This window comes from Meleagris gallopavo, chromosome 3 (genome assembly GCF_000146605.3).
Source record: "Meleagris gallopavo isolate NT-WF06-2002-E0010 breed Aviagen turkey brand Nicholas breeding stock chromosome 3, Turkey_5.1, whole genome shotgun sequence".
Classification (NCBI taxonomy): domain Eukaryota; kingdom Metazoa; phylum Chordata; class Aves; order Galliformes; family Phasianidae; genus Meleagris; species Meleagris gallopavo.
In genome coordinates this window covers 34,310,009-34,332,619 of record NC_015013.2, presented here as the reverse complement: position 1 = coordinate 34,332,619, position 22,611 = coordinate 34,310,009, and the positions used below count along the sequence as shown (strand labels likewise).

General features: G+C 37.7%; 1 protein-coding gene across 1 annotated transcript in view; it reads right to left on the bottom strand.

Annotated features, from left to right (window-relative positions):
* LOC109366697 (gamma-aminobutyric acid type B receptor subunit 2-like) overlaps positions 1-22,611 on the bottom strand; it is a 166,266-nt gene that overhangs the window by 236 nt on the left and 143,419 nt on the right. The window lies entirely within an intron of this gene.

Here is a 22,611-nt window from a genome sequence, read left to right as displayed (position 1 = left end):
AAAAAAAGCAGAGAAGGGATGAGTGTGGGTATGATAACTACACACAGATGATTTTCCAAAACCAAAACATCATACTAGACACTCTAAGGAAAAATTTCCATCCAGATGAAACTAAGACAGTGACAATCGTGGAAAAGAAATATATTTTTGTGACAACAATTTTTCCTTTCCAGTTTGGAAAACATAAACTGAAAATATCATGTTTCTGCAGTTCTTTTGCATGTTTCTCAGGCCACAAATCAGACTAAGGTGGGTATCTCTGTCTCAGGACCTCAGAAAAAGAGAGAGATATAAGGACAGAAAGCTGATTTATGAATGTTTAGTAAGGCTCTCAAAGGAACAGTATAAATAATTCGGTCATAAGAATCATCCCATAATACATTAACAAATATTTTCATGAAGAGTAAACCCACCATGATTATTACCTTAAGTTCACATCACTAACAAACAGGAAGACTTACACCAGTGAATAACACAGTGAATACCTTTGCTTAGAACATGCCTCAAGACAACAATTCATATAATGGAAGGTACACGCAGCATAAGTATAATTAACTGTGGCTCCTCAATGCTCTTAATCAAGAATTTAAGTAAATTCTCTTTGTTGACTTCAGATCCCAACTTCAAAACATAATTGATTTTATTAAACTTGAAATTTGTTAGATTTTCAAATCAGTGAGACAGCCAGAAATCATTTGACAGCCAGAACTATCTACCTTCAAGAAAAGTCAATGCAAAATGTAGAGATCTGAGAGGGGAAAGAAAAAAAAAAAAGAAGAAAAGTGCGTTTGAAACCTTTCTGCCAAGATGTCGCTAGCTTTATAGCCTTTTGTTTAAATAAGTGGTCAGAAATATAAGTGAGAGCTCTAGTATCACAGAACAACATTTTCATTCACATAAACAAACATTGCAAGCACAGTACAATGGATGTTCTGTGCTTCTTTACCAGCCTCAGAAGAATGAAGTGCTCAAAACAGGTAGTCATGGGAAAACAGAGATAAAACATAAGCAGACTTTGGTCTGTGCAAGATTTGAGTCTCTGTAGGCTCCTAAAACAAATAAAAATCTTTCTTGAGTACACTAAGACCAGGAAGAAACTGAGTCCCAATAAGAGGACATGGTTTCCACCGATTCATTTGAGAGCAGTGCAGTTTAAGGACTCTAGAATCAGAAGTAAAGAGTACTGCATGTCCCCTCACCAAACTTAAATCCTGCCCTTCTGATACAAACTGTTCATCAGAAAATCAGCCCTCCCATGATGTTATTTATCCCACTTCTCTCACTCATGTCCCCCACACAGCACATACTAGTTGGTAGCTCTATTTATCACCATGTTTTTGTGGACGGGATACTACAATTATGTGCATCCTCACTAACCCAACCTATAAAGATTTATAAGTTTAAAGCTCTGCCCATTTATTTTATCAAAGATGAAGTCAAACATTATGGCAAAATGCCGCTTAACCGTCTATAGTGAAGAAAAGATTATTTTTAAAGATTCAATCTACCAGCCAGAGTTTAATGAAGTTTAATATCTGCACATCATACACAGAAGTAAAAGGATGGGAAAAAAGAAATCTTAAAGCAAAATAAGAACCCATACAAATGATTTAGTGATATTTTCCAACATCATTTATAGTTGATTTCAGAAGAAATATAGCCCAGCTTTACCAGAATTTATGAGGATGGATAAATGACCACTGGGTGTTGTTCCAGCCTCAAATTACACATTCTTTTCAGCCTAGCAGCGCCTCACTTGAGCCTGCTTTAAAACAGCCCTTTATACAATGCCTGAAGCATCCCGCACACTACATAGATTCTGGACTAATCCCTGACTGCTTTATCAATTGTTATCATGTCTACCAATCAGGTATCTTAAAATCAACTAATTTCAGTAAAGTTGCTTACACATATGCATATATAAACTATTGTCTATTCTACTGCAGTACATTGAGCCACATTCACTTCCTCTTCATCTGTTTGGCTCACTGATCTGTGTGGGTTGGAAATAACGCAGAGCTTTTCTGGGCTCCCTTATGTACCGTACAGGAACGTAGCAGACAACACACAGCTTACGACTCCCTCACTGCAGTAGGGCTGACATGCAGATCTGAAACCGAATCATTCACAATGGGATTGTTTACGATTGGAAATTCTACTTGCAACCTGAAATATAAGAAAAACTCACTCTCCAGTGAAACTTTTCTAGCACTGCAGAGAGGAATGATTTGTTTCACAGAAAAATCTTCAGGATATGGACTAAATCGATGCAGCTAAATGCTTTGTTTCAAAATTTGTTTTTAACATAAATCAAAACTGTACCTGGAGGGAGCACTGTGGAGAAGCAATGTGTGGGATGACTGATGCTGCATTTGGGGCTGCTGGTAAGGAGCAAAGCAGCACTGAATAGATCAGTATGGAACTGGCACAGGGAAAAAGAGAAGTGATGCACAAGCCAGCAGGAAAGGATATCTGAGGAACTATCTTGAAGAAATGACAGTTCAGCCTACACTCAACTATAAAAGTCAAAGGCCCTGTTTCCAAGCAAGTTCAGGTAAATAAACACTAATGGAAGTTGAGATGCTACCCTGGAAGACTTAAAAGCAGCATGCTAGAAAATAGCTGTTACCAGTGCGGTCACTGGAGGAATGCTCTTCTTTAATAAATTGCTGCCTCATCACATAACTAAATTCATTTTTGGACACAGGAGACACGTATTAACACCACAACTAACACTGAGAAAGCAATGGGCAGGGATGAGAAAGAATGGTTTGGTGTAAGATTAGGAATCAACCACAGAGAGATTTGAATATTAAAACTACTTTTGTATTTAAGTACACAGGCTAAGCAGCTCTGTATTAAGTTATATTTGAATGCTTCCCTCCCACACTTGATATACATTTATCCTCACCTTATTCTGACAAGAAATAAATAAATGTTTTTTTGCTGACAAAGTTCTTTGGCATGTTTTTAGTCAGTGAATTTATGGTAACAATAAACCAAGTCATCCCCAAACATATGGGTCTGAAGGAAGTTAAGACCTGAGAGACTGGCATGGAGCTGCTTCAGGGGAAGGCCAGGGTGGTGTTAGGGACAGGTTCTGCACCAGAGGGTGGTGTGCACAGCCTCAAAGGCCGGAGTTTAAGGAGAGTTTAGACACTGCTCTCAGACAGAGGGGATGAATGTTGGATGAAGCTGTGCGGAGCCAGGAGTTAAACTCCATGGCCCTTGTGAATCCCTTCAAACTGGGGATGTTCTACGATTCTATGATTCTCCTTTTACTTCTTCCCAAAGAGACGTTTCTACTACTTTACCCAGGAGCAGCATCTATTGAAGCAGTTGCTACAATCTGCCAATAAATAAATAAACAAATAGCATTTTAATTACAGTGCAGATCCCCAAGCTAGAAATCCCAGAGCTATCCATGCCTCTACAGACATCCTAATCCTCAGAAGGGTCTTTACATCAATCAATCTTACAAGCATTCCATGAGAACTCTTCTAGGGATAGATATTTCTATGCATATGTTAATACAGTATAGTTTCTTCCAGTGATAATGCAGACTTGTGACTTAGAACATCCAAGCCTTTAATCCATAAAAACTACAAAAGGAAAGAGGAGCAAAGCAAAATTTTCAAAAAATGTCATTCATTTATCTAATTCTCTTCCAAAATTTGAGAATGTAGGCTTTAAAGTTGCTTAACAACTTATTTTAAAGAATCTAAATCTCTAAATGTGTGCATCAATTATGTAAAATTGAAATAAGGGAGCACGCTCAGAACTGATTCTTAAAAATATTGACAACGATAAGACCGTAAGATAAAAGCTGCACTCTGGTTTGTAAAAAGGAGTTGCAGCATTTTTCCAAAGCACCACCATGTGTGTTTCTGTAGCTAGATCTCACAAATTTGATGGAAATACAACCTGTTTAGAAGCAAAAGGTTTTGCTTCATGTGTATGTTTATCTATTTGGAAAATACAGTCAAATCCAAATCAGTCCACTGCTGGATATGAAATAAAATTAACAAATTATTAACAAGAGAGATGTGTCTGAAAACTTGCTAGAGACAAGCAGTATTCATCTCTAAACTGGAAAATAAATATATATAATCAATCTCCCCACTGAAATACTGGAGCCTCAGGAATGCAATCCATGAGTTTCCTTTATACAACCCCCTTCATTTTCACTGACCTCTGACAAACAGAAGAAAAAATACTCTTATTGTAACCCCTGGGGTTTGAGCAGAGATCCAAGTACGTTACTGAATGGCAGAGAGCCATTACTGTCACCTGAAGGACAGTGAAAACCACATGTTCCAAACCGGTGCTTGTCCTGCATCTCTCACAAGAAACTAATTGTAAGTTCATTAGAAAATCACCATTCTGATTACTACCCCACTGTGAACCGAAAAACCAATCTTGCCCAAGTCCCTCAAAATTCACAAATTCTACTTCATTACAGAATACTTAATTTCAAAATTCATTTTTTTATAATCAACTGAAATGTTAAAGTTCTAAATATATTTATTTAAACACAAAGAAATAGCACCCTAGAATTCCTCATCTATTTCAGAATTACAGAACTAAAGGACCTCATAAAATGCTCTTATCTGCTAAATCCCCAGTTGGTGTATATTCACAACTTGATACCTATTACACAAATACAGAGATCTGACAGAGAAATCCAATAAGCCTTATTCTACACGTACCTGAAGGATCACAAAGTGAGGCTATGTTAGTTTTGCCTTTCATTCCAGCCAACCCCTCCTCCCCCCTTGTAGTTTGTCTAGAAAGCTTTAATGTTTCACTTCACTGCTTCCACTCATTCCCATTAAGCAAAAATTTTCTTTACTCTGCTTAATCCAATTATAAAGCAAATTGGAAATTAAAAGGTTAGTCAGGGATTAGGATGGGAGGAGAGAAGAAAAAAAGACTGTTCAGCATTTTGTGTTTCCCAAGTTTCCATTTATACCACATTTCTATCTATAAGCATTACTGCTAGCATGTATCACATTAGATCTAAGGTAAAAATCACTGGTTTTTGTTTGTTTGTTTTAATAACAAACTCATGCATTATTGCTGACATCTTCCTTATTTCATTTCAAAGGCTACTTCACATTCTTGGGAGGAAGAAACATCTCCAATGCTTACAGGCACAAAGTCAGTTGCTGGAATTCACAGAGTGATGCTGAACCATTTATTTATACAAACTAGGAGCAAGATTTCACCAACAGCCTGTGCTCCAGGTTGGAGGTGAGCGAGTCCAGAAGAATAGAAGACTGGAAGGTCAGACTTATCTCTGAAACAGAGAAGTTACCGCTAGAAGTGAAAGTCATGCATTATTGTACTTCTCCAGAAGATCCATACCCATAAGCTTATTGCATAGGCTTAAATTGGTCTTTCATAAATTACTATCTGCAAGGTGACCCTAAACATTTTTTTTTTCTTTGCAGCTTTCTACATATAGCTCATTCTGGGCAATACGCTGCAGCTCTGCAAACATTTTTCCATCACATTAGCTAGTATTGTTTCAGAATCAGTGCTAGTTTGTTTTCTAAGTTCATCTTTGTATTAGAGCATAATTTAACAGCCTAAATAGTCATTCTCAAGAGATGAAGATTTTAAACCCTAGCTCTACTCCTGAGTTACTGGATTATTTCACACAAGTTACTCAACTGCCAGTACACCTACTTCCCCACTTTATGTGCTGTTATCATCAAGGTTGGGTTCTCTCCTTAAGGGTATAAGATACATAGAAAAAATGCTATATATATGTAACTAAGAACTTTGCAGACTGTGCAACTCTCCTCTTAGAGTTTTCACATAAGATTGTCAAAGGCAAGTTGGGTGAGGAAATTTTGAAGCAGTAGCCAGGTTCCCCAGTTTTCAGCTAAGTGCTTCATATATTTTGTTTTATTTTCCCCAGTCTGGTTCACGGTTTCAGATAGCTTCTTACTTCCCAGGTAAGTCAAGGACATAGTCAATACGAAAAAGCCTGCTTCAATTTTTTTTTCCATAGGATCAGTTAAGAGGAAATTTTACTTTTCCAGAAGGCATGTAAATCTGGAAGGAAGGAAATGGTGCAAAGAGATCTTCACAGGAGTAGCACTGGTAAAGCAATTTATTTCATAAAATGGCTCGAGTTGGAAAGGACCTTAAAGATTATCCAGTTCCAACATCTTGCTGTAGGCAGGGTTGCCATCTACTAGATCAGGCTGCACAGAGTCCCATTCAAGCACTATGCACTGGTCAGCATGAGGACATAGAGTCGTAGAACAGCCTGGGTTGAAAAGGACCACAATGATCACCCAGTTTCAACCCCTCTGCTATGTGCAGGGTCGCCAACCACCAGACCAGGCTGCCCAGAGCCACATCCAGCCTGGCCTTGAATGTCTCCAGGGATGGGGCATCCACAACCTCCTTGGGCAACCTGTTCCAGTGCATCACCATCCTCTGTGTGAAAAACTTCCTCCTAGCGTCTAACTTAAACCTCCCCTGTCTTACTTTAAAACCATTCCCCTTTGTCCTATCACTATCCACCCTTGTAAACAGCCGTTCTCCCTTCTGTTCATACATTCCCTTCAAGTATTGGAAGGCCACAATGAGGTCTCCCCAGAACCTTCTCTTTTCCAAGCTAAACAAGCCCAGTTCCCTCAACCTTTCCTCATGGGAGAGGTGCTCCAGCCCTCTGATCATCTTAGTGGCCTTCCTCTGGACCCACTCCAAGAGCTAATATTGTGCTACAAACTATTTATTAAGAAGATAACAAAAAATTGTTAGTGCATAACATAAATAACATAGATAAACATAAATGCAGATCACAATTGTTTCCCTACATAAAAGGTAATTAGTTGACTGGAAATAACAGGCTTTTTCTCATATTCACTGAATGCAATCTGAGAACCTCACATAACATACCAGAGCCATCACCAGTAACACTAACAAAAGCCATAGACACAAAAAATTTCAAGGTTCCTTGCATTTTCTTTCTTTGATCATGTGATAGCTCAATGAGAATAAAGATACCATTCAGAAAATGCGAGCTAACACCTGGTCGTAGTCTATCTTCTAGAAAATAAAATCCAAAATGGTGAGAAATTTGAGACACAAAGGAGAATATTTAAGGTCTGCAAAGGCATGATGAAAAGTCTCCCTTTTTTACCCAAACTCCAGTTGCCTGCCAACAGCAATGAGAGACAGAAGTACAGAAACATTAATACAACACTGCGGGATCCACCATGGTACCTCAAAAGCACAGCCCACAAGTGTAGGAAACCAATGAGAATGTTAAGGCTGAGTTTATCAGGAACCAACATGCAGAACTTGACAAATTTTGCTAGTTTGAAAGCTTCTCAGAGACGAGCATCAACGGAAAGCAGAAGAAATAAAAGTGGGCAGAATAGAAATTAAAGCAAGAAGGTGCAACAAAGATTCTTTATGTGAAAAAAAAGAAAACAAACCTAACATGTAAAAAGAACCTATGCTGACATGATGCTATACGTATTTGCAAACAATGCTGCAAGTGTGAGGTGATGCTTTTGTTATTCATTGCATGTTGCTTCACAATAGCCATTATGGTTACCATTCAGCTCCGCAGCTTCTGATCAGATCAGGGCAAATAAAACTCAGTGTTAATTTGAATTGGGTCGACCAGACAAATTGATGGTGAGTCACCGCAAAGAATACAGTATAGCAAAGCATTAACAAAAGATGGCAGAATTTTATTCTCCCATCTGAGGTTGTATCATTATTAGGGTTTGGAATGTCTCCTTCACTTGCACTTCGCTGAAGGCATGCCATCTTTCTTGTGACTATGCTGTCCCAGTTCTCAGGTATTGTCATTCCACTGCATGGGGCGATGGGGGAATAATTTCAAAGCTGAAACTCAAGGAAAGAAAATCTTGGTTTTAAGGAAAAAAAAAGTTACAGGAGGAGCACTCAGAATAGTTATCCAGGATAACAGCAGATTTCTGCAGAAGCTCCTGAAGAATACTCAGTTTCATATTGATCCATAGTGCTTTAAATCTGTTAATTAAGAAAATCTCTTCAGTGACACAGTGCCAACATTAGAAACAGTTTTCTTTACTGGTTTACAGGTAAGTATACATAAAAGATAATGTTTGATTTTGTAGATAACAGGTTTTTATTACTTTTCCACAATGGAATTGTTTGGTCAGTAGTATGAATAATTACTTATACTCATCAGGCATCGATGCTTATTTCAGAACAAGCACTGAACCTGCAATGAATGTTGTATTGGCAATGGATAGAGCTTAATATAAATAATCACTGCATCAACACTGTGGCCTAATATCAGGATGATAAGAAAACTGTCAGCAGGAAGGGGCAAAAGGACTAGTGAGAGCTCTAAGAATTATTGGAGCTTGGGTATAAGTATGAGCACTAAACATACTTGCTCTGCCATAGCTGAACCTTAGCAAAGAACTGAGTGAAGAAAACAAAAGAGACCCAGGGTCCATGGCAAGTTGGACATGAGCCAGCAATATGCCCTCACAGTCCAGAAAGCTAACTGTATCCTAGGATGCATCAAAAGAAGTGTGGCCAGCAGGTCAAGGGAGGTGATCTCCTACTCCTCTACTGTGCACTGGTGAGACCTCATCTGGAATACTCTGTCCTGATGTGGAGTTCTCAGTAGAAGAGAGGTGTCGACCTGTTGGAGCATGTCCAGAGGAGGACCACAAACATTATCTACAGAATGGAGCACCTCTACCCATGCTGTCTACCAGGACAGGCTGAGAGAGCTGGTGCTGTTCAGCCTGGAAAAGAGAAGGCTATTAAGTGACCTGATAGTGGCCTTTCTGTATCTAAAGAGGAGCTACAGGAAATAAGGGGACAGAATCTTTAGCAAATCACTGTGGTGATAGAACAAGGGGAAACAATTTCAAGCTAAAAGACAATAGATTTAGGTTAGACACAAAGAAAAAAATCTTACACAGTGAGAGCGGTGAGATACTGGAACAGGTTTACCCAGTGATGTGGTTGATGCTACATCCCTGGAGACTTTCAAGGCAAGACTGGATCAGGCCGTGGGCAGCCTGATCTAGTTGTTGTGTCCCCGTTCATTGCAGGGGAATTGGACTAGATAGCCTTCAGAAGTCCCTTTCAACTGTAAGGATACTACAGTTCTACATGAACTGGCACTGCTGCAACCCCTGTTCATAGTCTGGCTTCTTACCAGAAGCCTCATCAGTATTTCAGTTGAATGTGGGTTAAGAAATGCAGAGGGAACCACAAACACTGCCTTATTCTTCTGACTGTAATGAAGATGATTATTTTGAACAGCCAAGGGAAATTTTAATGGATCTGCTTGTGCTCACTTGAAACTCACCTTCAAAGTCCTAAACTAATTCCAATACAAAACCACAATAAAATCCTAAGTACCAAAAATCATTAGATTAGTTTGGTGGATACTAATCAGATTCAGGTACAGCACTTCTCACATCAGCCTCAGCTAAGCAACATGAAGTGCTAAACTGTAAGGTTACCTGGCAAAGGATGAGGAAACATTTTCCCGCTAACACTTAAACAAGTAAAAAAACCCAGCAGTGCAGCCACATAGGTGGTTTCTCCTTATATCACAGGAGATGACCTCATTATACTGCCACATCACTATTTTTGATCTTTTTAAGCTTTTCTTACACTCTTTTGCTAATGAAGCAAAAACATCTGTCACCACAAAAGCTGGGGATAACAACTTCACACGCTTATTTGTCAACCACCACCAAAATTCTGAAGCTAAAGCAGTACTATTAATACTAAAGCAAAGAGAAATTTAGGCTTAAAATATATACACACTTACTACTAATTCAAGGTGATCAGTCTGAAAGTGCTGAAAACAGCCTTTTCCAGGATGCTTGCTAGGTATGTCTCCTCCCACCCACAAAGCCCAGCTCCCGTTAGCTGCAGCTGCAAGCACTCAACACTTCTGCAAATCAAACACTTGGGTCTCAAGTCATCAAGCCAGAAAATGAGCACCACCTGTGAGAAGCTGCCTTTCTGTGCTGGTGCTGCATTAGCAGAAATGATTTTTCACAGCTGTTTAGCCATGACTAAGGCAAGGAGAGATTACTGTTTGTTTTGTGGAGGCTTTCTGTTGATTCCTAAAGAAAATAGTAAACTATTTACAAACTGAGGTTGAATTCTCTTAATACAGAGCTTGGTATGTGGGAAGGTTCTGCCAGACTTCCTCAAGCTGCCCAGAACCAGAGTGGAATATCTGAGGCAGTGTCCCTGCTGTCCTGGGGCTGGCCCATGTTCCAGGCTTTAGCTGGCTCTGTGGGGTGAGCCCACTCACTGCCTGCCCTTCTCCTTGAGGAGGAAATGGTACAATAAGTGAATTCAAGGCCATGGAAGTCATTTGTGTTTCCTACTTATGAATATCTTCCTATCTCACTGCAAGGCAGCACAGGTCAGAGCTGGTGCAGGCCATCTTCTGAGCATGGAGGGGACCCAAGAGCAAGAGCCCAGCTGGGATCCACTGCCCCCAGCAGGGGCAGGATGCCAGCTCACAGGCAGCTGTCTTTGCTTCAACAGCAAAACTGCACTTGGACAGCATCAAAGTTGTAAGCCTCAAGAATACAAGTGTTTCAGGAATTGCATTCGAGATGCAACAGTGACGAGGTAGTCATTCCCAGTCAGTGTCCCTCCAAGGAATATTGGTTGGATAATTAACCTGTGGTTTTATTCTGGGTGATGTTCTTCATTTCCATGTTTGCCCTCAAGGCACTCACGTTTTGATTTCTTTTGCATCCCTTTTGCCAATACTCTAGTCTTCCAGTAAGCTGTCCTCATAGCCAATCTGTAGAAATAATTCACAATGCACCCCAAGGACTACAGCTTAGTGTTTATCCTTTCAGAATTATAGTTGGAGAGGTACATGACTTGCACTTCTACCATATATAACCTTGCTGCTACCCAGTGAATTTATATCTCTGCTATAAATCTCTTGTCTCTGTCATTAAGTGCTGGCCAGTGCCTCTGGCCACCCACAGGAAGGAATTACAGTAGCAGAATTGGTCTTACTTCTGGCAATGTGCTGAAAGTAACATTTTCAGAGAAATTCTTTTCATTTTAAGTAGCTACTTGAAGCTTATGAAAGTAAATGATGTTGTTTACCCATTCTATTGCCAATCACTTTAATCATTCTCTATTTATTCATATTTAGATACAACAGAATTCCACATATAAGATGCACAATACACTCAGATTAATGAACAGCAAAGAATTATTTGTTGGTACTGGACTACTATCCTGTTTTCGTGAAGGACTTATTATTTCCTACAATACTTTTACTGGAATACAACCTATTTTCTTCAGTTAAAAGGTTTACAGCTGACTTACTGAGCACTTTGTAGGGTTTCATTTTATTTATTTTTTTTATATGTTGGTTTTTTTTTTGTTGTTGTCGTTGATTTTTTTTTTTTTTTTTAATAAGCTGTCTGGATTGCTTTTATGTTGCTTTCCCTTAGTCATCGTATCTCAGCCCATATTGCTAGGTAGCTAATGAACCAGTCATCCATACATTTGAATCTATTACTTGTTCTCCATTGCTTAAAGATCAGGTTTCCACCGGCATTATCTTCTGCCCTTCATGTCTCACCTGTGTTTTCAGATGCTAGTACATTTTTGGGCAGCTGGAATATAAAAAGTTTCTGGAAACTGGCCATCTCTGCTGGGTACTACTTGATTTGCTACAAGTGGCTTGGTGCTTACAATTACACTTTCAGCTACCTATGGCTCTAAAGGTTCCTTTGCTGTAAACAAGATAGTCCGTGTGTGGTGTGACATGAGCTGTACTGGAATGCTGCCTTTGCCTTCTGCTGGTGTTTTTCTCTAGTGTACTGATTCTTTCTGCAGGCTTTGTTATTCTGATCTGCTCCCACTTACCTATCTCACTCCATCTGGAGGGGGAAAAAAATGCCAGAACCCAAGATTTTGGCAGTCCTGATAATTCTTCTGCCTTGTCACTGTGGAAGCTGTGTTGCAAAGAGGATAAGATATTTTCAAGCTGCTGACAAGAAAACAGAGGCCCATTAAATATAATAATGCTTGACATGTTCTGTTGTTCATTATACTATCAGGTTACAATCAAGAATTTCCTCAGCCAAATGTTATAGTGTCAGCTGTGTTTGCATCTAACCCCCCTGGGGCCTTATTCAACTGAACTAATGTCATCAGCATTGCTGTGGCACAAGCGAAAAAGTGCAGAATGTCCTTCATAGCTATGTGAATCAGACCAAAAAAATAAATTTCTTTGCAAAGAGTTACTTGAAAGCAGTCAAAAGGGAGTCACCTAACACTGAGTTCCATTACATTCGTGATGGTAGCTTGTTAACAATTGTCAGTTAAGAATAATTTAATAAGGAGTGAAAAACCAGTGAGTTAGTACCTGTGAATTTACCTCTGTTTCTGTAAAAGTTATTATGCTGTTGATTCCATCTGATGATCATATGTTCATAATTTTAATGCTTCCACTTCCCTCAGGCTATCAGTTTGATTTCATTTTTTCCTGCAAAGACACTGTTGTAATATTTCTGCAGCATTGGTCTCAGAATCACAGAATGGCCTGGGTTAAAAAGGACCACAATGATTATTCAGTTTCAACCCCCTGCTATGTGCAGGGTCACCAACCACCAGACCAGGCTGCCCAGAGCCACATCCAGCCTGGCCTTGAATGCCTCCAGGGATGGGGTATCCACAGCCTCCTTTGGGCAATCTGTTCCAGTGCATCACCACTAATATCCTAATATCTAACTTAAACCTCCCCTGTCTTAGTTTAAATCTATTATCCCTGTCCTATCACTATCCACCCTTGTAAACAGTCGTTCCTGCTCCTGTTTATATGCTCCTTTCAAGTACTGGAAGGCCGCAGTGAGGTCTCCCCAGATGGGTCTTTTTCAAAGGGCAACCTGCATTACAGCATGAGGTCCTATGCATTTCTATGTACCATAGACATTTGTCATTGTAGAGTCATAGGCATGGTATGCCTCTAGTACTGATATCAAAATATTACCCAATTCATTCCTTTCTCTCCACTCATTTTGGCAGATTTTAACGTCTTAATTCTGAAACAGATGTTCAGCTCTTCTTTAGTTCAATTGATTTTTCTTCTTTGTCTCACAACTCCACTCCAAGAAGTAAGAAGCTCATCTTAGTTGAATTCATGTCTTCTGTAATGTGCATTTCACGTTTGCTTCTTCTTGTAAGGAAATCACTGTTTAATCCAGACATTGTATCAGCAGTTACAAAAATATCATGCAGTGGTAAGTTTTATGAATGATAGGATTGCCAGCATGCAGTTTTCATTTGGCATTTGCACAAAGTAACCCCAATGCATAAAGCAAAGATCTCACTAAGTTTCAAAAGGCACTTAAAATTTTGAAAACAGATTATTTACAATAGAACAGTCTGTCTGACAGTCATTCCTTCCAGAAATGAGTTGTTTTTTGACAAGCTCAAGAGGGATGCTGATGAAGTTATTTTAAACGTTTTTAAACTGACCTCAAATTTTGCATCTGCAGTAACGTTCATTTTGGTATGCTTCCAACTGGAAGGAGAAAATATATTGAGAGTCCCAAAAACAAGATTTACTAGACTGAAGTTAAAACTTTTTAGGCATAATCTTTCCTCTCATCCCCTCTCAACATTGTTAATGGAGAATTTTAGGTAGCCGAAGTTAGAATGAGTGTATATAAAAATATTTTTCTCTGAAGAAACACTGAAAGAGCAATAACTGATTCTTTAAGATGCTTCTATTGCTATTCAATCCAATCATCATGTGGTAGGATGAGGTTCAAGGTGTGCTGTCTCCTTGGCCCTCTTGTCTTCTGGTTTCAGATGGAAGGAGAGCTGAGTGCTCTGCATGATTTTCCAGGTTTTACATCCATACAGCCATATCACCAGTGCTTCACAGTATGAAGAAAACGCAGCCTGAGAGTGTAGTACTGTATCAGTAATGTTTGCTAAAAGATGTGAGTAGTCTCCTAATTGAAAATCTGTGTTACCCTTACTTACTGCATTACAAATTCTACAGAAACATTTGAGGAAGTAGAAGAAGTGTTGGTATTGTGTCTTATTTTGAAAGGAGCCATGAAACCAGTGCTGTGACAATTAATTCAAAAACATTTCTCATCTTGGAATTCCTATAAAGGTTTCATTTCTTTCAATAAATGAGAAGAATATAAGTTAAAATATGTGAAGACTGGTTTTGTCTGTTCTTTCCCCATCATTTCCTCCAGAAGCTGGAGTTAGAAGTCAGCAGTTTTAGTGGCTATTTAACTTTGAAATTGAGAAAACTATTTAAAAATCAGAAGAAAACATTTTTGAATATCAGTAGTTGCTATTGCATCAGAAGTATTAGTATCTTGAATATGAAGCTTTTTTTTTTTAAATATAGAAATTACTTGGCTAGTTCAATAAAATAAAAAAAAATCAAACTGGGCTGAATTAGGTCTGACTTTTGGAGACATGGAAAGAGAAAAGATATGGAGACTGTTACATTTCAAGTAGAATCCACACCAAGCATTTGAAAACTTAGTATGCTTACTTTATACAGCAGAGAAGGTGAATATAGATACAATTTTTTAATGACATATGAAAATGATTTTATTTTCGTAACTAGCATTAAAAGTATTAATACCACACATTGATTATATTCTGGAAAGAAACAATGACTCAGCATAGATACCCTGAACCACTGGAAATCATCAAGATATTTGAGAGAGACATCTTCTGGGTCTTTTTCAATTTTCAACTTTTGTTCTCACAATGGAAACTGCAGGCAGGTCTGTGCTTCACAGCTTGGTCTTTTCCAGCTCAATGACTCTGAGTTGCAGCAGACTGTGTCCAGTCCCCTCTACCTCTAGGAATTTTTTTTTCCATTCATTTCTGTCATTCGTACTTTGGTCCCTCTCCTCCCCCCAACCCTTATTGCCTTGTACCCCTCCTGCTTTCTGTGTATATTGGAGGAAGGAAGAGATTTTTCTCTGTAAAAATGTCAGTTTTTCCTTTTGCTCTGAATCAGAGGAGGAAAAATTCTGAAGTACAATTTCTCATTCTAGTCTCTTTTCACTAAGAATTCTTTTGCATTAGTTCTTTCTTTATTATCATGGCTCCTGTTATTACTACTACATATGTTAATTTACTTTTATTTAAAATACAGGGCTTTTCCACATAGTTTTTTGTAGCTAGTTTTTAATTCCATATGCAGTTAATACATCAACTATTATCTCCTCCCCATCAAGAGCAGCTTATTATGCTCATTAGTCCATTTTCTCTTTCTACTTCTGTGCATTATGTTACAAAAAAGATCTGTGCACAAAAATACACTCCATCAAATACTTCCTTTAAGCCTCCTCCATAGGACACATACAAATCCTTATGATCCTGCCAATCTATTTAACTTTCTTTTTTGAACTAATTGTTTTTAGTGCTTTTCTGCCATGTCAGCTGCATGCCACACTTGTCATACATTTTATACTGTGACAAAAAAAATGTTGTTACTCAAGATAGATCTTATGAAACAGGATTCCAAGTAGTTATCACAGCATAAAGAACATTAGGTGTTTTGGTCATAATCTTAACACAAACTGGACATTGTCTCTTGATCCCATCTAATACTTCATTCAAATCCCAGTTCTGATCTGGTTGCTCACAAAGGATACATTTCTAAAGGAAACAAATATCCTTTAAGATTGTGTTGAAAGGAAAAGCAAGTAGAACGGGAAATCAGTATCCACTTCTGTATTAAAATAAGAGCTTTTTAATGTCAAATTGGACACTTAAAGAAAGAAAAAAGCAGTTGTAGAAGACAGCGACATTCTGCATACACAATCTTACACATGACTTACAAAAGGAGTTTGCGATAGGTGGCATTTACTATTTTCTTAATATCCTTTAAAACAGTGTATACTGTATGGAATGAGAATGGGTTCCACAGTTATTACTTTTGGAGTGATTAGTGATCTCTGCTTTAAAAAGGTATATCATGACAACATATTACCATTTAATTATGCAACTAAAATCAGATTTCAAAAGTAGTGAAGAATCCCCCACACTGTCTACAGCACCTTGTGGAGACCAGCAAAGTCTCCTTGCTTGAAAGGCAATTTGCATGCCCAGATACTGTGCAGATCTCCCCTCTGCTGTCATCCCTGTCACCAGCAATGTAAGAGACTCATGTGTTGCTGATATTCAAGACTGAATCCACAGCCAGAAAGCAAGGATGAAGCCAGACCAAAATCACCTTCCATTTAGCCTCCACAACTTAACTGAGCATGAAATTCAGCTTAATGGACAGGTCTTGCATCTTCACTATGGTAAAGAAGACTTAAACACTGATTTGTCAGATCTGTGTAATAGGGATTATGCTGGAAAGACTTCTTGAAAACATGCCATGTTTTTGTGGAACTTGTCAGAATAGCATTATTTCAGAAAATATCTCACCATATTTCTCAAACACCGTGCTATCATGCAGTTAGAGCGTGATATAATTAGACTGTAAGAGGGATGGATATTATTCCTTTCTGCTTGACACTGTCATACTGGAATCTGGAATACTCTACAACAGAAGACCAGTTACCAGAGCCTTTAGGAACTCAGACCATGCAGCCCAATGTGAAAAGGCTGAGAAAGCCGGACTTGTTTAGTCTGCAGAAGAGCAAGGTGAGTGACAACAGTGACTGCTTAACAGTACTTGAAAAGATAATGGTCTGGTGGCCTGGGGAAGCTTCTGAATCTCCATTCTGGATGCTTTTGAGATTTGGCTGACCAGATCCACAGCTGCCCTGTTGTCACATTGACAAGAGTGCTACTTGGAAGGGAAATTGGCTAGCAGGCCCTCAAACCAATGCTTCAGTGGTTCCTGTGAGGTATGCACAAAGCTAAGCAGATTCCATAACTGTCATATTTGAAAACAAACTCCTATCTAAAAGTTACATATGATACAGGCAGCTATTTATAGGTGTCCACATGCACTGTGACTCCATTAATAAAACTTCTAAAAATGTTTCCTGGCATATTTTTGCTTTAAAGATATTTTAGTATTTTTTTGTACATGTTTGTCCATTTAACACATCTGCTTCAGTCAGTTCAGCTCGTTTGAAAATTCTGTGTAATGACACAATTAAGGAGGGACACAAGATACTATTTAAATCCATAAAAGGTGCTAAAGAGTTTGAATGGTAGTCACACCTGAAACATAAAGGTACTCTGCCTTTGACCATCCCTAAAGATGTGCTTTGAAATATGAGCACTATCCGACTTTAAAAACTGCTTAAAATTATAATAAAATTGTTCTGAACTAAAACTGGAGCTTACACCCCTTCATTCAAAAAGAATAAAAACATATTGATAGCTTTCAATGGCAGTACTTTCTCTGAAGACTTATTCAGAGATTTACAGAAGTGGGTCACACACTTGAAGCCAGTTCTCATTTGTGTTTTCTACCCTCAACGGCTTTAACTTTCATTCTTCCTACAACTGTGTGTATGGGGGAGATAGGAATGATACTTATTTCGATTCACAGACTCACTTCATCTATCTACAGTTCAGATTTAAAAAAATAAACCCACTAGCTTAAAACCAAACAGCATACACATGTTATTGATAAAACAGACTAGAAAATATAAGAAGCAGCTGCACCGTCCCTAGAGACATGGGGAGAGGTCCATCATTTTTACATCTATAACTGCAGTACTACCCCTTGGAAGAAAACAAAATGTAAGTGCACAATGAAAAGCATCATTCCAGCAGGACTAAATGCTGAAAAAAGTATCTTCTCCCTACTCCTCCTGAGCATACTTCAAGATCTCCTAACATCCACATGAGTTAACTGAAAGTCTGGGTTGTCCACGGATTTTCATGCCACAGTACCTCTAAAGGGTAACTGGTAATACACATGAAAGAACTCTTTTGAGGGGGAGGAGGAATCTGCTCATCTTGTGCTATACACCATTTTTTAAGATCTGAAGAATACCAAAGCTACTTTTGATGGAACAGGCTTTTTTTGCTTTCTAACACCATGACATTTGAGATTCAGAAAAGAAGGAGGCGGCTGATGAGAAAGAAGCAAGGGTAAAATGGTACAAAGTGTGGTTTTAGGAGCAAGAGCTGATCCTGCCTGTAACAGTTAGAAATGGGTAGGTTGCTGTGAGCTGTCATTAATGATGACATAATGGAGGCTTCCTGCTTTACAGGGCATCATTATCATGGATACAGAAAATCTCAATTCAAGTTTTTTTTTTGCATCTTTTCTTTTTTTTTTTTTTTTTTTTTTAATTTGGCCAGTAAAGAGCTTGCTGTGCTGCACTGATGAAATCACAGAAAGTTCTAAAACCATGTTGCATTGCAGCTGCCAAACATAATGATGGAGTCTGATGCACAGCAGTTCATCTGGAAATTGCCAAGGGACAAACACACACACACACACACAAAAAAAATCAGTGCTATATTTGCAGTCACACAATTGCATGGTGCTTGTAAATGACTCCTTTTATATATGTTTTGCTATACCTGATTTTCAACTCTTGCAATTTTTACCTAAGTTATTTCAATGACAAACTTAACATTTTCTTTCTTCTCAGGCACTAATACCTTTTGGTATTTTCTGGTAGCAAGATATGTATACCTATGTTAGTAAAAAACAGCAACGTAAATGCATTTTTATTGGCTATATCATATAATTCATAAATGCAAAATCAGATATCCACTTGAGTGATGCAGGAGGTACATTTTATCACACTGCAATTCATTTATTTTTTCCCCAACTTAATCTGATGGGCTACTCTAATACAGAATGGGATCACAGTACATGATCCCACCCCTATCTTACAGATGACAGAGTAAATCACTACCTGCCGTAACTGAGTTTTAATTTGTTACAGCAGGAGAAGACAATTACAGGTCAACCTGTCAATGGAGTAATGAGAACAGCTGCAACTTGTTGACCATTTTGGTATGCTATTGCAGGACTAAGATCACTCCCCTGCTAAGCAGAAGCAGATGGCCAGGGTTGCGCAATTCTGCTTCTTGGTGCAAAGTAATTTGTTTTTTAGAATTTTTAGGTACATAAAGAAAGAAGATACAGGTAAGCTCTTCTATAGGAATCACTGCATATCAGAAATAGCTTGTGCCAATGGTACAGTACAAGAGTGGAAAGGAACATTATAATTGAAAATATAAAAGCAGAAAAGCAAGACAATGGAAAAAGCATGAAGTAGAAATGTTGAGAAATGCTGAGAACATTACAGGAGAAAGAAACTTTCACTTTTGTGAAAGTGATGAAAAATAACATTTGAAAACAAAATCCGAGGTCACTGAAAAAAGAAAATAATCCTTTAAGGCTGGTTAAATAGTTGTCTTTTACATTTTGTGTATTCAAATGAGGAAATCCAGAAGAAAATCTTAAAGTAAATGTTACTGCTCAATTCCCAAAAGCAAAGAAAACAATAAAAACATTTACCTGTGTCCTCATATATTTACATACAGGACCTGAATCACCTCTCTATCACTCTGGTTTGTTCAAAGTTCTCTTATTTTTACCAGCATGAAAAAGGACACTGCTGAATTAGAGAAAACTCACAGAAGAACACTTCCTCTACCTCAAATAACTGAAACTTTTTTTTCCCCCCTCTACTCTTCATAAAGCCTGTGATATTAAATATCAGCAAATCCTTTTGCTGACCACCTTAAATAAGATTTTTCTGAATTGTTTGTGTAGTATACTGAATAAAGGGTGAAAGTGCATGATATTATTTTTATATATCATAGGTTGCCCAAAAAGTACATGATGCTAAGAAAAGAGCAACTTTGGTGGTAGATTTTCAGCAGTCTACAGCTACTAATAATCTAGATTATTCTTTCTTTAAGTGTGCTGCATTTTCTGATGTGAGATTAAGTTATGCTGCTGTTTGGGCAAATGGCATTTTGTTAATACATTTGTTCAATTTTTTTTTAAAGTCAAGCAAGTAAGTTCCCTAAAATAACTTGTTTTAAAAGAATTTGTATTCAACATTGCTCATAAATAAACAGTGCTGAAAAAATCCAGTCATTAGTGGTGAGTGGGAAGCCACTAATTTCCTGTTGTAGGTCCTAAGCCAACAATTCCTGATAGTTTTAGGTTTTCATTTTTAAAGCTATTAAGATTAATCCTTTCAAAGCAAATAAAGCATTTCAAATGAATGTATGAAAACTGAAGTTCTTGATTCCGTAAAGAGCTTATGTGCTACTCACAATTTCAAAAAGAAATTAAAATTTCTCATCAATTTTGCTATCATTCACTATCAGGATCTCTAATGTTCCTCAGAATGAGACTACACTGTGAGATTAGGAAAGATGCAAATAAATCAAGATCCTTTATTTCAGCATCTTAGCTCCAATGTGTGACCTACACATTAGCATTAGTCCCTTGGTTACACTTAGCCATCGATGTAAGAGGCTCATCTGGCTACATGCACATTTGGCAAGCTCTTTCCAGACAGATGAATTTTTCCAGAAGGAGCTGTTAACCAAATATTTGTGATCTTTAGGCAATACTCACTGGGTCAAAAGTCCAAAAAGTTTTGCCTTCTAGAGTGATGCATAAGATTAAAGTTATGCTAAAAAAATCTTACTACTGTCGACTTCATGAGGAATTGCAACCCAAATTATTGCTGTGCGTTGAATTCCCTGTAGAGTGCTCACAGACACTAATCTCAATAATTCCTCTTGTACTATGACTTTACATAGTATAGCTCAAAAAAGCCTATTTATATTAAATTTGCACAGCACATGTCCAGGATAAAATGATCAAGTGTAATACACACTACATCTGGCTTTATTATTTAAAGACTAAAATGGGCTATAATGTAAATGTAACCTTTTCTATGGTTAATTCAAATGTGGCTTTTGGGGACAATGTATTGTCAAGAATATGGGAATTTTGTAATCACATATATATGTACACCTACACATAAGCACACAGAGATGGGGTCTACATAAAAATTAGTTACCCAATAAAATATGTAGATACTTTGAGTTGTAAATACTTTAATTAAAAAGTTCTGCCTAACAAGTAGCAACTGGAATATTCTGCTTCAAGTCTTCACTTTAAGAAAATTGAAAAATATTGTAATTGAGTAGTACTAAGGCTTTATGTACAGTCTTATTTTTCTAACTCAGTTTTCTTTGCACATATGAGCCATCTGCTTGAAGGAAAATGGGGAAATGTCACCTCTAATAAACACACAATGCCTGTGAAAAATTAAGATTGTATTTGACAATGCTACAAAAGTACGAAGAAGACAAGTTGGGTGATGCTGATTATCTTCCAGATCTTCAGTAGATTTTCAACACCCATTAAAATATTCGTCTTCAAAGAATTTGTCAGGGGAAAAGTAAAGTGTGGTTATGTGGAACAAATTCCTTCATACAAAAATTCTTTTACATGGTTTCCTATCCAGGATCATCAGTATTTCAGCAAGACGAAGGGATGTTTTGGATCATCACATTTCAGATTGAATTTGAATTGATTATTGTTTACTTTGTGACAGTATTCTCTTATTTGACCAACATTACATGTCAGTTTGCATTTCTTATTGCCTGAACAAACACACTAAACGTTTTATTTTGAATCATCCATCTTGATAGGAGAAGGATATATGGACTTTAACAGATTGTGAAAATACAAAATTATGTCTGAATCTAGTTACATATAATGAAATTATTATAAAAGCATCAATTAAAAAGAATAAGTGAAAAGCTTGCTTTGGTTAAATAACGTGTTCCTTCAGAAAAGAGCATAGAACATAATGAATCTGCAAGGTGTCATATTGTTACAATGTCTTCAAAAACTACTCTATCATTTTCTAAAACCATTGATTAAATTATAAACTTCATTCTATAAAAGACTTTGTCTTTCTTAAACATTCATGAAAACTAAGGCTGTGTTAAACCAGCATAGTAGGATGAAAAAAACACTGAAAACCAGCTCTTGTTCCACATCATCTGTGTGTCTGCACTCTGCAATTCAACCAGAAAACTGAGCAGCAGCCTGTGGAAAGAATAACTTCTGCCCATGCAGGGTACCAAGTGAGATACACCTCACTTGCACTAAAATTGTTACCAAACCCACAGAGAACAACTAGGGAAAAGTTTCCCCTTGGCAAAGAGTTGGACTGAAAACATTCAATTTTAAAATCATACCAAACCAATCAGAAAATACTTGTAGAAGCAAATAAAAATGTGCATTCTTAAAAAAAAGAGATCCTGGACATTTCTAAAAAGGAAATATTAACTTCTTTTAAGAGAGCAGTGAAGGTGCTCTGGATGCTGCTGCTGCAGCATCAGAGTCGCCTTCTGGTTTTGGTCTGAACAGTAGGTCCTTTCTGCTCTATCTTAAAGAATCGATTATTCATTCCTATTCTCCTATCATCAGATCATCTCCAAGCAACTGAGAAATTAGGAGTTTCCCCATTGGTCACTAAACTCGTATTTTGACTTTCTGCTACCTGTCTTTAAAATTACAGCAGTCTAGAGACAATACCTACTTCAAAATACAGCATTACAAAAGTGTACAAAGGGAAACCTGTTTAATCAATGGATATATAGATGGGG